General features: G+C 43.7%; 1 pseudogene; it reads right to left on the bottom strand.

The window, feature by feature from the left end:
• Nucleotides 1–16,745: 16,745 nt before the first annotated feature.
• Nucleotides 16,746–16,863, bottom strand: LOC126420202 (5S ribosomal RNA; annotated as a pseudogene).
• Between the last annotated feature and the right edge of the window lie 211 nt (nucleotides 16,864–17,074).

Below are 17,074 nucleotides of genomic sequence, written 5' to 3'. Positions count from 1 at the left end.
ACTCGATCCCGGGATCTCCTGCTTACCGCAACTGCAGGGTCTTATCCCTTGCACGCTTCCCGTGAGACCCACATTCCCAGCTACTGCGAATGTAGTGGTGTGGACATGTTGGGAATGTGGGTCTCAGGGGAAGCGTGCAAGGGGTAAGTCCCTGCAGGCGCACTATTCTCTGTGCCCTCGGTGGCTGAGATGGATGCCGACACGGTAGCTCACCGTGTTCGGTCAGAGGGCTGCGGGCTCTCTATAATAAAAAAAACTGAGTCAAGAAATCAACGATGAACTTGAACTAATGTCTTGTGGTGTCCGCGCAGACCAAAGGCAACGAACTATATCGAAAAAAAAAGATGGATAGAGCGTCTGCCATGTGAGGAGGACATTCCTAGTTCGAGTCCCGGTCGGAGCACACATTTTCAACATCTCCCCAATGATGTATATCAAAGCCTGTTTGCAGCTAGGGTGTCTATTTAATTATCATTTCATTCTAGAGAAGCTGCACGGTCATCAATGGTATCTGTTCTTTCGGGAACAGATACTACCTTCATATATAATCAACTATTAATTTCTCTTCTATCAAATAATTGCATTGTACAGAAAACTGTCTTATAGGACGAGAATTAAGAATTGTATTTTGACCCCTTTCGACTTCTGACCAGTGGCAGTTTGTACCCTGCAGCTTTGCACTGGCAGTGTGGGTATACGCTCACGTTTCTTCAGTTCCTGAAAGAATCCCTGTCACATCAAATTAGTCGTAGCATCTATGTTAAGCACAACGGGTACATCGAGGTCAAATATTTTGGTTTTAATAGTAGCTTGTACCTTGCTCTCTGCAAGTTTTTTTGTGTACCCTCATTACTTTGATACAGATCATCTTTCACATCACTAAATTGATAGTATCTGATAAAGCAAGTGTCGATCAAGCTCGTGCCCCCAGTCCCTTCCAAGGTCACAGAACGGAGGCCTACCGTGACCGGTTTAATTTTTTCGGCGTCGCTGTGGCATCGGTCTCTGGGTTAGGCGTAACTTCTACTATATGGACTGTTGGCGTTTGATTACGCCAGTTAGTATCCTGTGAGGCTCTCGACTGAAATTCTCTTTGCATTTGCACGTTATTCGGCATATGTACGTTACTTTGCTGGCCGAATTCCGCTGTCTCTAGATTATTCAGCTCTCTGGTATTGTTTTGTGTTTGCCAAGCTATCGGCTGATTATTGCCGGTAGCTTGTGTCTGTACATATTGTACCGACTGGCCACACACTACTTGTCCGTTGCAGTTTTTGTTAAGTTATTGCCCATTTATTTTAAATGCGCCTTTGAATTTACGGCTTTTTCCATGGCCGTTGTGATTACCGTTAACATTACTATCGGTCTGTGTGGGGTAAGTTTGCCATCCGTGTTGTACTACGAATCCGTTGTTCACTTGTTGGTCCGTAAATCTCTGTGGCACTATCTGCGTATAAACAGGCTTGGATTGTACTGGTCTTTCTTCGTATATCAAATCTATTGAGTCCAGTAGAGATAGAAAGTATTCGGTGTGGTGTTCCGGAATGGTAATGAGTTTTTCCCTAACGTAGATAGGAAGACGAAGTTGTACGGGACTGATGACCTCAGATGTTAAGTCCCGTAGTGCTCAGAGCCATTTGAACCATTTTTGAGCCAAGTAAAATTAAATTCTGCCTACAAACGGGACGGGCCGGGAATGCTGATTTCAGCGGTAAAAGTAGGAAGCTTCTACGCTGTATGCTTATATGGCTGTGCTTGATGCCGTTTCTCTGGCAGTAGATAATCTCTTTTCCTTCCAATTAATATCCTTCACCGAAAGTGTGTTTATAAAGAAAAAACGAAAATTTGTATAAAATCATCATTACAGTGCAAGATAAATCATCAAATTCTATAAGACTGTGTCCGATAATAATCATTAGTGAATACGTAGCTGAACCTACTTTAATTGTAAAATACCGATACATTCAGTATCGAAAAAAAAGATGGATAGAGCGTCTGCCATTAAGCAGGAGATCCTGGGTTCGAGTTCCGGTCGGGACACGCATTTTCAGCTGTCCACATTGATATATATCAACAGCACCTATCGGGAAAAAAATGGCTCTGAGCACTATGGGACTTAACTGCTGAGGTCATCAGTCCCTAGAACTTAGAACTACTTAAACCTAACTAACCTAAGGACATCACACACATCTATGCCCGAGGCAGGATTCGAACCTGCAAACGTAGCGGTCGCGCGGTTCCAAGCTGAAGCGCCTAGAACCGCTCGGCCACTCCGGCCGGTTAATTTTAATTTGCTCCTTCAATGTTTTTCTTATTCCCAATCTCACGGACATGTAACAAATACAACGAAAGTTTCATTAGTTTCTTCTAACAGTAAAATTAATCATTTAACTCAAAAAAATTTCTTTCTCAGCTGTTGAAAGGTCTGTTCATATTTCATTCAGCGCCGCCTTTGAACGGTCGCCATTGAATAGTGGCAGAGTGGCAGAGTAGGTGGGCGAGTAAATAATGGAAACTGATTAATAATTTCTGCTTGAATAAGTAAATTAAAATTAGTTGTAAACAAAGAAATTGGAAGGTGCACATATCCTGGGTGAACTTTAACTGGTACTAATATCAAAAGGCCTTCGATGTCAATACATTTAAGATGACTATTCATCATTTAAGTTACGCACTTCTTCACATTAATTCCATTGTTTGTAGTCCTGATTATAGCAATTCCGATGCAGGTCTGCTCCCCTGCTGCAAATTCCTCTCGTCTGCACCAAACCTCCAGATGCAGGATTCTTCGCATGGGCGAAATATAGATAGGTGTGGTCGATATGAATAAATTTGTACTTTCCTAATAACTTTATGTGCCACTTTTAATGTAAGTTTCAGACACATATTTTTAAACAATACTGCTATTACCGATCTCATTTTACGTCCTCCCTCTACAACTTATACACTACTGGCCATTAAAATGGCTACACCTCGAAGATGACGTGCTACAGGCACGAAATTTAATCGACAGGAAGAAGATGATGTGATATGCAAATGATTAGCTTTTCATAGCTCACACACAAGGTTGGCGCCGGTGGCGACACCTACAACATGCTGACATGAGGAAAGTTTCCAACCGATTTCTTATACACAAACAGCACTTGACCGGCGTTGCCTGGTGAAACGTTGTTGTGATGCCTCGTGTAAGGAGGAGAATTGCGTAGCATCACCTTTCCGTCTTTGATAAAGGTCGGATTGTAGCATATCGCGATTGCGGTTTATCGTATCGCGACATTGCTGCTCGCCTTGGTCGAGATCCAATGACTGTTAGCAGAATATGAAATCGATAGGTTCAGGAGGGTAAAACGGAACGCCGTGCTGGATCCCAACGGCCTCGTATCACTAGCAGTCGAGATGACAGGCATCTTATCCGCATGGCTGTAACGGATCGTGCAGCCACGTCTCGATCCCTGAGTCAACAGATGGGGACGTTTGCAAGACAACAACCATCTGCACGAACAGTTCCACGACAGTCTGCAGCAGCATGGACTATCAGATCGGAGACCATGGCTGCGGTTACCCTTGACGCTGCATCACAGAAAGGACCGCCTGCGATGGTGTACTCAACGACGAACCTGGATGCACGAATGCAAAACGTCATTTTTTTCGGATGAATCCAGGTACTGTTTACAGCATCATGATGGAACATTGGATGCATGTCATCGCCATACTGGCTTATTACCCGGCGTGATGGTATGGGGTGCCATTGGTTACGCGTCTCGGTCACCTCTTGTTCGCATTGACGGCACTTTGAACAGTGGACGTTACATTTCAGATGTGTTACGACCCGTGGCTCTACCCTTCATTCGATCCCTGCGAAACCCTACATTTCAGTAGGATAATGAACGATCGCATGTTGCAGGTCCTGTACGGACCTTCCTGGGTACAGAAAATGTTCGACTGCTGCCCTGGCCAACACATTCTCCAGATCTCACACCAACTGAAAACGTCTGGTCAATGGTGGCCGAGCAACTGGCTCGTCACAATACGCCAGTCACTAATCTTGATGAACTGTGGTATCGTGTCGAAGCTGCATGGGCAGCTGTACCTGTACACGCCATCCAAGCACTGTTTGACTCAATGCCAGGCGCATCAAAGCCGTTATTACGGCCATAGGTGGTTGTTCTGGGTACTGATTTCTCAGGATCTATGCACCCAAACTGCATGAAAATGTAATCACATGTCAGTTCCAGCATAATATATTTGTCCAATGAATATCCGTTTATCACCTGCATTTCTACTTGGTGTAGCAATTTTAATGGCCTGTAGTGTAGAAGCAAACAGGTAAAGATGCAGACACGGATCAATTGGAGAGGGTATCTCTTCTGTTTTTTTTGTATCAAAACATTATCTCTACCACAAAGCAACTCATTAATTTAGCTTGGGCTTTGTGTATATACAGTTTAAATGTATAAAAGAAAAAGAATGAAAACAGAAAAAATAATATGGTCCATTACAACGTGCAAGTGACAGCCAAGGTGAACCAAACATTTACCAACAGTGTCTCTTCAAGGACCGTTCATCGAACGTTGCTGCATATGGCCTCTTGCTGCAGCTGCCTGCTTCATGCGTGCATGCTGACTGCTGTTCATAGGAGACGGACACTGGAATTCGCACACCAGTGTCGCGCGGGACTAACCGAGCGGTCAGGGGCGCTGCAGTCATAGACTGTGCGGCTGATCCCAGGGGAGGTTCGAGTCCTCCATCGAGCATGGGTGTGTGTGTTTGTCCTTAGGATAATTTAGGTTAAGTAGTGTGTAAGCTTAGGGACTGATGACCTTAGCAGTTAAGTCCCATAAGATTTCACACACATTTGAACATTTTTTTGCACACCAGTACCCCAACTGGACGTCCACTGAATGGCAACAGATGGCCTTGTGAGATGTTATGTTCCATTGGACAGATGGTCGATGGCGTGAAACGTCTGAAACCGAACAAGGAGGGAGCGCTAAGGTCTGGGGATGTTTTCATCGCATTCCCTGGGTGATCTCGTCATTATAGAACGCAAAATGGCTCAATAGAAGTATGCACCTACCTTTGGGGACTATGTCCACCTTCTACATGTAGTCTGTTTTTCGTCGGCACGATGGCATCTACCAGCAAGACAATGTGACGTGTCACAGCTCGTATGTCCGTGCGTAATTCGAAGAGTACCAGCAGGAGTGTACCGTACTCCCCTGGCAACCAAACTGCCCTGGTTAAAATCGAATCGACTGTGAGGTTATTCAGTCTTTTGAAAGGTACGTGTTTGGAAGAACGAGCCAAAATGCTTACTGTAGATTCTTATTTCAAATGGCTCTGAGCACTATGGGACTTAACTTCTGAGGTCATCAGTCCCCTAGAACTTAGAACTACTTAAGCCTAACTAACCTAACGACATCACGCACATCCATGCTCGAGGCAGGATTCGAACCTGCGACCGTAGCGGTCGCGCGGTTCCAGACTGTAACGCCTAGAACCGCTTGGACACCCCGGCCGGCAGATCCTTAGTACGATAACGTGAAACATCATGCAGAAAGTCTCGTTTTTCATTCACAATGGGGCCCAAACAGAAAACACCCTAAGCGCTTTCGCGAGATTAATTAATGTGAGCCGTAATAACGTCCAGACCTTATTGAAATATTACGTAAGTTCCTCCACAACATCAGGAAGCTGTCATACGACATGTTTCAGAAAGCAAAGAGAAGTTCCCGCCACCATCTAGTCTTCACATTCAAATACCCACACTGCCTATACTCTCCACCAATGAAGAACAAAATACCGTGTTCTCATTTTCCGGGGAAAGAGCGCTGATACTGGATGCCTGCGCCTATTGTCGTAAGTGCTCCATAGAGGTAAGGAAATATCACTAAGCCGGCCGCTGTGGCCGAGCGGTTCTAGGCGCTTCAGTCTGGAACCGCGGGACAGCTATGGTCGCAGGTTCGAATCCTGCCTCGGGCATGGATGTGTGTGATGTGGTTTAAGTAGTTCTAAGTTCTAGGGGACTCATGACCTCAGATGTTAAGTCCCATAGTGCTCAGAGCCACTTGAACCATTTTTGAAATATCACTAAGAACAGAAGTAAAATAGTTATGTGTAACTACACACACAGAAAAGTTGCCATAAAATACATATAAAGTCCGATAAAAGCAAAAACAGCAGATGTGTACTTGTAACTAACAGAAAAATGTGTGATATTCTTTCACGTTAAAACTTCAGACAGGCGAAGAAATCAGTGTAAATACAAAACTTTAACATTATGAAAAATATATTTTAACATAATATCATGCAACATTACTGATACCAACCACGAGGCAGTGAGCATTCCAATTTGTTGCTTTATGTTATCCCCAGGCAGTCGCCAATGCTACAACCAACAGTACGTGCACTGACCGCGGGCTCCCGCCGCTATAAGCCACACGCAGTAGCACAGGTTGGCCATTATTGAACTATATGGGCAAAAAACATAAATTAGTTACAGACTACGGCGTGCACACACTTTACTCAACATGTAAATGCCATTACAGATATTCAGATTTAGGTTATGACATGTTCGATATGCCTGCCTTTTGTGGCGCAGACGAATAGCGAAATTCTGCATGACCAGCTGATGTGTCCGAACATCGATGCTGTCGATGACTTCCCGAATGGCTGTTTTCAGCTCAGTAATGGTTTTGGGGTTATTGCTGTACACCTTGTCTTTAATATAACCCCACAAAGAAGTTGTAACCTCCCAATAGAAAAAAATATAATTATATAACTGAGCTGGGTGTCACGATTAATCAAGGAAAACCCCCAGTTGGGAAACGGGGCGAAAATTACTTGGTTACTGTCGAGTTGCAATTTACAATTTCTTTATTGATTACTTCAACCATTAAAAGTCATTTCTTTATCACTTGACCAGGAACAGATCCAAAAAGCTAGTAGGCATAAACTGACTTTGGTAAAACATTTTATAACAAACCAAAATTTTCCAAGAAATGAAATTAAAAACTTTACTTTACCGTTAATAGCCAATCCAGTTTACTTTGATAAAGCATTTAATAACAAAATTAAAACTTTCCAAGTAATGAAACAAAGAAACCACCAATTTGCTTATAATTTCGCTACCGAACATGTAGGGAGCCAACTTCTTTTAAACTTTGGCACAACAAGATATTAAATTACAAGGGCACGCTAACAGGGAGGCAGAACTAGCATTTTCAAAGGATGTCAATTAGATTAAAACAGTCAAAGTAAAGATACAGTCATTCACCTTTTACAATAACTAACAATTTTAAGGCCACGTAATTTTAAAAAATCACCAATGAAAGGCAAACTTATCCTTTTTAAACAGTGGCCAAAAACAATCAGAGTAAAATACAACCACTTAACATTTTACAATAACTAACAACTTTAATACCATTTCCTGCCACCAAAATGTCCTGGGATAGAAATAATTAACCGACCGGTTGTAATGGCGGACACAATTGTCTCCCGAAGAATGCTCAGGCTAGAAGCGGACTAACAGACCCACAACTCTCACATTCAGCAATCACATCGACCTCACGCGAGGCCAGGGGAGGAGGAGGAATCAAATCAGGAACCATAATATCTGCCCAAAAATACACTTCCTCCCAGGCAGTGCTAAAAAGAAGCCAAAAGATCACTGTCTATAATTACATCGACGGCAGGGACAGGAAATTTGAACGCAGAAGGCCACAAGGCAGAAAAAATGTAATCTAGAACAATAATCACTGCCCAAAAATACACTTCCTACTGGGCAGTACTAATAAGAAGCGGAAAAGATCACTGTCTATAAATACACCGGCGACGCGGACAGGAAACCCGAACGCAGGAGGCCACAAGGCAGAAAAGATTCTGGTTGCACAAACCAAAATTCTTCATTTAACATCTAAACCTTTAACCAACTTAACGTGCAGTTTATCAGAGAAACAGCAGGTGAACTCCGATGCAAAGGTTCCTCACACCCGACCGTGTCCACGTCGCCAGCGTACCCAACTGGGCACAGTCACGCAGCCACGCGCTCTGTCACCGGAGCCCCCGTCTTCTCTGCACGCACGGCGGCGAAATACTACTCCTCAGGTTAGGCGAATTACCAGTCCATCATTCCCGCCTCCAGACGGAAAATTTAAAGACATCCGTTGCCGCTCCCACCAAGTAGTGACTCGGAACCACAGCCGTGGCCCCCGGGTGCTCACAGCAAGAGCTTACAGCCTTGTCCAGTCAACTCGTCCCACTTGTCTCTCACCGCCAGAATAGACCACGCGGCTTCTCGGGATAACAGCCAACTCACCACCGCCACGCCACGCCGCGGTCTCGTCGTACGACATTCTCTAATTCCCGATTTTTAAAACCGACCGACCGTCTCGTCACTACTAGGCAACCAACCGGCCATCCCCCCAAAGATCTTATTCCCTTACACAAGGCTAACAGGAAGCAACGACTCGAAGATCGATAAGATCAGACACGCCGCCAGAGGGGAATCTCAACAGAATCGTACGCAGCATAACGATAAATATGAAAGAATCAATTAACGATGGAATGGAAGACTCAGAACAATCTTTACAGCGCGATATATGTTGAGAGCCGACACACGGCACAATAACATTCACATTCAATTTAACCTTCCAACAGTATATTATTCCGTAACTTTGCAATAATAGCATGTGACTAATCTGTCAATAAAATTGTGGCTCACTTATAACCTTTCATTAATAGACTGTGAACTTAAACTGCTAAATTTTGGACGTCAGCCGTGCTGCGTCATAGCCCTGAAAGACCATTCTGAACAAATTGAAAATTCGTACCTCAGTAAGGTCGTCGGATAACGCATATACAGGGATATTACAAATGATTGAAGCGATTTCACAGCTCTACAATAACTTTATTATTTGAGATATTTTCACAATGCTTTGCACACACATATAAAAACTCAAAAAGTTTTTTTAGGCATTCACAAATGTTCGATATGTGCGCCTTTAGTGATTCGGCAGACTTCAAGCCGATAATCAAGTTGCTCCCACACTCGGCGCAGCATGTCCTCATCAATGAGTTCGAAAGCATCGTTGATGCGAGCTCGCAGTTCTGGCACGTTTCTTGGTAGAGGAGGTTTAAACACTGAATCTTTCACATAACCCCACAGAAAGAAATCGGATGCGGTAAGTCGGGAGAGCGTGGAGGCCATGACATGAATTGCTGATCATGATCTACACCACGACCGATCCATCGGTTTTCCAATCTCCTGTTTAAGAAATGCCGAACATCATGATGGAAGTGCGGTGGAGCACCATCCTGTTGAAAGATGAAGTCGGCGCTGTCGGTCTCCAGTTGTGGCATGAGCCAATTTTCCAGCATGTCCAGATACACGTGTCCTGTAACGTTTTTTCCGCAGAAGAAAAAGGGGCCGTAAACTTTAAACCGTGAGATTGCACAAAACACGTTAACTTTTGGTGAATTGCGAATTTGCTGCACGAATGCGTGAGGATTCTCTACCGCCCAGATTCGCACATTGTGTCTGTTCACTTCACCATTAAGAAAAAATGTTGCTTCATCACTGAAAACAAGTTTCGCACTGAACGCGTCCTCTTCCATGAGCTGTTGCAACCGCGCCGAAAATTCAAAGCGTTTGACTTTGTCATTGGGTGTCAGGGCTTGTAGCAACTGTAAACGGTAAGGCTTCTGCTTTAGCCTTTTCCGTAAGATTTTCCAAACCGTCGGCTGTGGTACGTTTAGCTCCCTGCTTGCTTTATTCGTCGACTTCCGCGGGCTACGCGTGAAACTTGCCCGCACGCGTTCAACCGTTTCTTCGCTTACTGCAGGCCGACCCGTTGATTTCCCCTTACAGAGGCATCCAGAAGCTTTAAACTGCGCATACCATCGCCGAATGGAGTTAGCAGTAGGTGGATCTTTGTTGAACTTCGTCCTGAAGTGTCGTTGCACTGTTATGACTGATTGATGTGAGTGCATTTCAAGCACGACATACGCTTTCTCGGTTCCTGTCGCCATTTTGTCTCACTGGGCTCTCGACCGCTCTGGCGGCAGAAACCTGAAGTGCGGCTTCAGCCGAACAAAACTTTATGAGTTTTTCTACGTATCTGTTGTGTGTCGTGACCATATGTCAATGAATGGAGCTACAGTGAATTTATGAAATCGCTTCAATAATTTTCTGGCACAGCCCAGTGCAATGCTGGCCGATAGATTTGTCATGTATAAGAAGAAACAACTGATTTTTCTTTACAATAATCGGGATGACCATGGATTGGAGAAATTAGTAAATTCTTTAAATTGAGATGAATGATTGTCAAAAGTTAATTTTTATGAGAAAGATTATTATTACGAGATTTTTTTAAAAACATTTACATGGGACTTGATATAACAATAGTACATATGCGCGAGGCTGCTTTTACCTTGTACTACATCGCTCAGGCACCGCCATCGCTCCCCACGACCGGCCCAGCCAACTCCATACACCAGACTGCTGGCTACTACTTACTCCTACTGCCACACAGTTCCTACTGCAGTCAACACTGCTCTCTGGTCTGAGATTCTCTTATAGCTTACATATCGCAAACAGCGCGTGAGCAATCCATCGAAATTACATTAGCTCGAGTGCGCTAGCAATAAATTCCTTAGTCATGGACCTCTTAAAGTGTCGCATGTGTTAAGATCCGGAGAATATGGCGGCCAATCGATGCCCATGCCATTGGCCTCTGGGTACCTCTGGGTACACCAGAGCCTGAAAGAGGTCCCTAAAGTGCTTCTCCAGGACATCAAACACCTTCCTGCTTCAACGCGGTCGAGCTCTGTCTTGCATGAGCCACATGTTGTCGAAATCAGGGTCACTTTGGATAATGAGGATGAAACCATCTTCCAAAGCCTTCAAGTACCGTTCGGCAGACACAGCGCCATCGAGGAATATCGCACCGATTATTCCGTGACTGGACATTGCACACCAAACGGTCACCCGTTGAGGGTGAAAAGACTTCCCGATCGCAAATGTGACAAACCCATCCAAATGAAAGCGGCCTTCGTCTCTAAACCAACTACACAGTACATACTAATTCCCATCATGCCCCCCTGCCAAACTGTAGTTTGGTCGCCCTAACACAAACCGATAAGAAGTTATGACGATTTTACTTCATATAGTTCAGTACTGTCACCCTATATGTAATACGGATAGTCAAGCAGTTTCTCAGGAGAGCACCAGCAGCAAGCTCCTCTTATCTTCCGTGTTGCCCTTGTAGTTCGATTTCCTTATCGGCCTGAGTGCCCGAACGGCGGTCTTCGCAAACACTCCGGTAGCACGCTGGGCACCTCATAGCTTGTGTTATCACACGCTACGATTACTATTATCTTTGGTGACAAACACACACACAAGTGAGTCGGCTTTCGGGCAAATTTGACGTTCAGCATAATCTTTCTCCTTTAGATCGCTGGGGTTCTCCAACAGACGTTAAAAATAATTTCATTCATTATATTTTTATACATTAATTTTATTGGTTTTCATCAAAAACGTTATTTTTATACTTCAGTCAGGCCAGGACCCAATATTTTCCTGGATAATTTTTGCCAGGGGCATCGTCCGTCGCTTGACATAAGCCCACAGGAACATATTTTAATTGGTCAAGTGATGACTGTTAATTGTGATTTTAACACAGGTCAGTCCCATTTTGTCAGCTGTTCCACTTTACATGAGACTGTCCTCATCTCCATTTTTCAGGTTAGTCATTGCTTCACTAATTTTTAGTCAAGGGCCCGTTTCTGACTCCTTATTCCATTCCTTCGGTTTCATAGACTGAATGTTCATCAGTGATAATGGTTTTACCAACTGTAGAAGGCTAAAAACTTTGCCTAGACACGCCATTCGTTACTCTGCGGCATTCTTTAACAGCTCGCTATGCCAAATGACGTTGAATTGTAAGTAACCATCTTTTGATATGAAATTTCAAATGTTATATACAAATAGGTCCATTATTTGTGGAGTGTATGTGATCCACACGTTGTTTCTTAACTAGATGCACTATATTTTGTTTCCTGTTTAAATTTATTCAGTCAGTACTTCGGAATGTCCCGGTAACTTCATTTCCCCGTCATTCAAGTAGTAACATACAAAAAAATTTATGCACAGATATACACTGAAGATGCACTTAAAAGTTCCTAAATATTGTGAGAGTCTTACGACGGTACTGGGCTCTACACACTGAAGTTCGAATAGTTTGGATCGAGCCCCCACGTCCGATGGCACGAATATACATAATTGAGTGTCCAAGAGATGTGGCTGGCCAACTAAACACGCGCTTAGTTGCAGCCTGGCTGTGACGTCATCCGAGGCAGCGCAGAGTTCCACGATGGTAGGCCTGAGCTCACTCGCTCGCTCAACTCAGCTGACAAAAAGCGTTTCTGAACCTGTTAACTCGCAACTGTGTGTGTACATACTAACGAGAATTGCATCTTATACTGCGTCTGCTATTATGAAGTCTTACTGATTACTAGTCGTACAACAAAATTTAAGATTAATTATCGACAAAAATGTTATAGCGGCTTGTTCATAACGTTTACTCTCTGCATAACAGTCTTCATTTCATACAAGATGTGGTGTCTTAAGCAACCGATAATCATTCTGGCATGATTTTAATTTTGTTGTACCCGAGTACAGCCGTAACCAAAAATATTAGCAGGCATATGGACTTCCTATCATTGAGGGACTAAAAGCAGTAAGACTCCATAACAGAGGAATCCAGTAGAAGATGAAATTCTCTTTTGTACGTACTCACGCAGTTGCGAGTTAACAGGTGTAGAAACGCATTTTGTCTGCTGAGTCGAGCGAGCGAGCTCAGGCCTACCTTAGTGACGTACGCGCCGCGGCCTGTCTTTCTCGTAGGCTTCGGGCAGCGCGCAAGCTGGCGTTTGGCTAACGTTAACAGAGTGGCAGCTGGGTGCAAAGTGTGTATGCCTTTCAGGTCGTATTTATATATGGGAGCAGCAGGCGGCCGAACGGAACACATGCAAACATCCACTCTATGTCCAGGAAATTGGAAATTTGTGGTATGATCCTATTTCATCTACATCTATATCCATACTCTGCAGGCCACCTGACGGTGGGTGGCGGAGGGTACCTTGAGTACTTGTATCGGTTCTCCCTTCTATTCCAGTCTCGTATTGTTCGTGGAAAGAAGGATTGTCGGTATGCCTCTGTGTGGGCTCTAATCTCTCTGATTTTATCCTCATGGTCTCTTCGCGAGATATACGGAGGAGGGAGCAATATAGTGCTTGACTCCTCGGTGGAGGTATGTTCTCGAGACTTCAACAAAAACCCGTACCGAGCTACTGAGCACCTCTCCTGCAGAGTCTTCCACTGGAGTTTGTCAATCATCTCCGTAACGCTTTCGCGATTACTAAATGGTCCTGTAACGGAGCGCGCTGCTCTCCATTTGATCTTCTCTATCTCTTCTATCAACCCTATCTGGTACGGATCCCACACTGCTGAGCAGTATTCAAGCAGTGGGCGAACAAGCGTACTGTATCCTACTTCCTTTGTTTTCGGATTGCATTTCCTAACTGGGTCCTATGGGACCAAACTGCTCCGGTCATCGGTCCCTAGGCTTAATCTAACTTAAACTAACTTAAGCTAAGGATAACACACACCCATTCTCGAGGGAGGACTCGAACCTTTGACGGGGGGAGCCACGCGAACCGTGGCTCCCAAGCACAGGTAGGTACTGCCACTTTCTCAGACACACATTATTACAAATAAGGAGGTTTTTCAAAATGGCTCTAAGCACTATGGGACTTAAAATCTGAGGTCTTCAGTCCCCTACACTTAGAACTACTTAAGCCTAACTAACCTAAGGATATCACACACATCCATGCCCGAGGGAGGATTCGAACCTGCGAGCGCAGCAGCAGCGCGGTTCAGGACTGAAGGGCCTAGAACCGCTCGGACACAACGGCCGGCAAGGAAGTTTTTGTTAAAAATTTAGTTTTCAGCAAATTACTTGAAAACTGTTAGAGGTAGCTTAATGGGGTTATATAGTTAATGGTTTTATATCGAACTGAAGCTTCAACGAATTTTCGTGTTTCTGAGTCTAATATTTAGCGCCTTCAATTTTTCGTAAAAACGCCGATTTTGACCAATATATTGCTCGATCAAGCTGAAGCTTGTAACAGCTTATTGTGGCATACATTTACACATCTTGAAATGTTTTTGGCTTTCTAGCTTTATTGCTTAGAGCCACATGTTTTTTAATTTAAACCATGTACTTAGGAAACATATTCTACTGATCACTTAGTTTTTACCGTCTAAACGTTACTAGACTGAAGCGTGTATTGACAAAGTCTGGGAAAGCTACTCTAATTTCTAATTTCATCCTTAGATCGTGGCGCAATACTTTGTATGCTACGCACAGGCGCGTTATGATGACGTTGGCGCTAGTAGCAGTGAAGTGGAGTTAAGTATCTGCACACTTGGTCGCCTGTGTGTTCCTCAAATGATACAGCGCATGTTTCCCAACTCATCTCAGTTCTAAAATAATAGCAATGACCATAGCTACAACACTTGAAGAAACGATGATTTTCATAATTCTGGGTTAAATCTGACTTTGGTCGTTTACCAAACAGATATTCAATCAGCACTTAAAAACAAATTAAAATAATTTCTGAATGACAACTACTTCTACTTAATAGCTGACATTTTAATGTGAAGTAATAATCGTGAGAGAAAAAAACATAAAAATAAAAAAGTATATCATGGGAAGGAAATTTCTATTAAATTGACACCTTCCTCGTCATTATGAAATGTATTGTTGAGCAGTGAATTTGGAGCGAGTCTGCACAAGGGCAGTGGAGGGGATATCTGCGACAAGCAGAGCCAACTAACTCGTATAACCAGCACAATGATCGCAGTAACTCAACGATATTTTCTAGCTCACGATGAGTTTATTAATCATGACCTATTTGGTGACATTAGTTCATATTTTCCTGATCAAATTTAATTTATTATTTATGACCTACTTAGTAACTTGAAACCCAAACTACGCTGTGGAAGAGATTATATATCAATATATATGTTCAAAATAAATTTCTGACTGCGAGAGCTACAGTTGTAGCGGGAGACCAAAGCGTGACGACAACAAGCATCCGAGGAAGACTGACGAGTACGCTGTTACCAACTTCACCTCGCTTATTTACTATCTGTTAGTCTTTGAGTAGACCCCATGCAGCCATACACCTAAATTAATCACAATTACATACATCTGGCATAGGTAACAAAGCCAAAGTGATAAAACAAGCACTGAAGGTAATGACTTAAAATAAAAACAACAACAATATATTGATGTACACAAAGTTATTTAGTTTACGTGAGTTGTCTCATGTGTCTCTCTTCGTTCCCGGTAGAAATGAGTAAAGTTCGTTACACACTGAAAAGTGGTGTGGTTTGTAACAACGTTGCAACAGAGGTTGGTAATTAATATTCCTTACTGGCAACATTACTTAGCAACTTTGAAGTGAGTTTTCACGGGCTGATATACCCATAAAATATGTGGTTTGTGTTTTCCACTTCGACGCAATAACAAAGTGGTAATGATGCGATACGTCTGGTTGTAGCACACAGGGGCGGTTCTAGAAGTCGGTCAAGGCTTGGCTAATGGCGAAGGGGGGGGGGAGGGGGAGGGGATTTGGGGAAATGGAATATCGCTTAACAAAAGGAGAGTTGGGGTCCCCCACCGACAAAGTAAAATTTAGTGTTGCGTAGAGTAGTTTTTGGTAACTGGGAGTTCAGGGTAAAAACGTGTCTACAGTATATGTGTGCCCGTCAGGTGTTTGGCGATTTCGAAGTTTTTGTCGTGGGTCAGCAATTTAAGTGTTGGTAGGCATACCCGGCATATTTAGCTTTCTTGCGTATTGTAAGTGGTAATCGTACATTAATATGTATCCAATGTATATTAATAAATAATAAGATACCCATTTTAATTTAAATGATATTTGTTGGTTTAGTCAGTAAGCTATTTGCCTCTCTTATTCTTTTGTTAAAATGTGTTTCAAATACATTGCAACTTATATTGCTACACAATTATAAGAAAAATGATTGAATCTGTTGAAGTAAAATATTCGCTGATTTCTGGGATCACTTTATCCAGTGTAATATGATACCTCATTGGGGGGACTATAGCCCCCATAGCCCTCCCCCCCCCCCCTTACCCCTCCCGTGGTAGCACTGGTGTTATTTGGACGTAACGTCACAAGGGCAACAGGAATTCGACAGTTAAATGCAGTGGAGAGAGCGGATAGCCGAAAGAGTACATTGAAGGCTTCTGTGTGTGTGTGTGTGTGTGTGTGTGTGTGTGTGTGTGTGTGTATGTGAGGGTGGGGGGGGGGGGTGTAAGACATGTCTGATGACTTGATAGAAGATGAAACAGGAGTCCATGGGGAGGAGATAGGGGATCCAGTACTAGTCAGAATTTGAATAAGAGCTTAGGAAAACTCAAAGACAAATAAGGCAGAAGGGACAGATAACATTCCATAGCACTCTGTCTTCAGGTCACGAGTGGCCTACCGGGACCATACGACTGGCGGGCCATCCTCAGTGGAGGAAGCGGATAGGAGGGGCGTGGAGTCAGCACACCGATCTCCCGGTCGTAAGATGGTATTCTTGACCGAAGCCGCTACTATTCGGTCGATTAGCTCCTCAATTGGCATCACTAGGCTGAGTGCACCCCGAAAAATGGCAACAGCGCATGGCGGCCTGTATGGTCACCCATCCAAGTGCCTGCCACGCCCGACAGCGCCTAACTTCGGTGATCTCACGGGAACCGGTGTATCCACTGCGGCAAGGCCGTTGCCTAATAGTCTATAGGAATTTCTAAAATCATTGGGGGAAATGGCAACAAAAAGATTGTGCACGCCGGAGTGTTGAACGTATGAGACTGCCGATATACCACCAGACTTTCGGAAAAACTTCAGCTACACAATTTCCAAAATTGCAAGTGCCGACAAGTGTGAGAATTATCGTGCAATCAGCTTAACAGTTCATTCGTCCAATTCGCTGACAAGA

The sequence above is a fragment of the Schistocerca serialis genome, chromosome 9, assembly GCF_023864345.2.
Source record: "Schistocerca serialis cubense isolate TAMUIC-IGC-003099 chromosome 9, iqSchSeri2.2, whole genome shotgun sequence".
Lineage (NCBI taxonomy): Eukaryota > Metazoa > Arthropoda > Insecta > Orthoptera > Acrididae > Schistocerca > Schistocerca serialis.
This window is presented reverse-complemented; position numbering and strand designations above follow the sequence as displayed.